Raw genomic sequence first — 1,589 nt, forward strand, 5'->3', positions numbered from 1 at the left:
CTCACCCTCGATCTAAGGTAGCCCTAAAAGGTAGAAAGGTGTGTTGATCAGGAGGAAAATACAATGCGGCTAGTGTTGCAATGCACTATCTGCCCTTAGGAGGGTTCTTTGGGCTCAATCCCCAACTTGGTTTTGCTTCTTTGCCTCAAAATTTCACTTATCTTTTGCTTGAAATTCATCTTAATGATTCTCTCTATGATGTTGCAGGTGTCTATTGAAACAAAATGGCCTTGATATGGAGGGAAAGAGAACATGAAGAAAAATATTTGACCACAGGTAATGATCCTACCAGAATCCAAGATTTAAGAGATTGTGGACTCTTAAAATTCTTTTGGCTTCCTGGTCTGAGGCAACAAATAGAGTTATTGAGGTATCTTATCCATGCATGGGATGTTCAAGCACAAGAATTCAGACTTGGTGTGCATATACTAGGAATAAAAGTAGAGGATATATATTTATTGATTGGCTTGTCAAGGCGAGGTGCCCCTATCTCTTTGTCTAGTTCAAGGAGTGGTGGAGAAACAATCAAATATTATGTCAGTGGACATTGTTTACCACGATCCCAAATGACTAAGGATGGAAAAATTGAAATCAAGGATGTCGTCCGTTTTCCTTTAAGAATGATCCTATTCATTATTTCTAGATTGGCCAGTAGTGCATCTCTTCATGTGGAAAATAAGTCACATATCCAATATGCTCTAGAATGTCTGGAGCCGAAAATTTTCAACTAGAGTAAAGGGGTACTGGTAAACATGAAAGAGAAGCTGACTAAAGAAAAATATGGATGGTTAAAGAATTTCGAATATGGTTCGATTCTGATCTCTTTTCCTCTAGAGCGGATTCCATTGCTCAAGCAACAACATATCATGCTCAAGCTTGTAGATCTGAGAGTTCCGTGAATGAGGAGATGAGTGGACCTCATATCTAGGTATGCAGGTCCTTCGTCGATGAGCTTCACACCTGTATTCTTCAGTTGGATGCACATGCATCTCATTATGATAGAAGACTATCCATACATAGGGATGGATTTCTGTAGAGACTCGAAGCTCACCTTTCATGATGGCGAGCGATGGGGTGCCATAAGTAAGACATTTTTACCATTTTTATATTTTTAAGTTTTATAAATTTGTATGATTTTTGATGTATTTGAGACTAAAATAATGGTTTATACACATGCAAATATTGGACTTGTTCAACTAGTGGGTTCTTCTTATCTTCATCGTGCAAGCGACCCACAACATGCACCAATAATAATACAATTTGTTGCAATAGGACAAGAGGTACTACAATATTTCAATGTGGCCAAGACCCTAGAAGATGTTTTGCGTCATATGGAGGGGTTGACCCATGGCATAGCTGAGACTAGAGACAATGAGCTCCCAATGAGACTTCAACAACATACTATTGGGGTGCCTGGCCATATCAATCGGCTACTGTGAAAGATGTATAGCAGAGTGACATGCTACCATGAGCACTATGATTAGTCTACTAGGAGACTTATAGCCATATTTTGACTGCTTGTATATTTTAGGCTGTGTGGCCACATGTGTCTCGGGCACAAATTTGTAAAACCAAAACTTTGATATATA

This window comes from Pinus tabuliformis, chromosome J (genome assembly GCF_031772625.1).
Source record: "Pinus tabuliformis cultivar Carrire ecotype Pingquan chromosome J, CPIR1, whole genome shotgun sequence".
NCBI classification, from domain to species: domain Eukaryota; kingdom Viridiplantae; phylum Streptophyta; class Pinopsida; order Pinales; family Pinaceae; genus Pinus; species Pinus tabuliformis.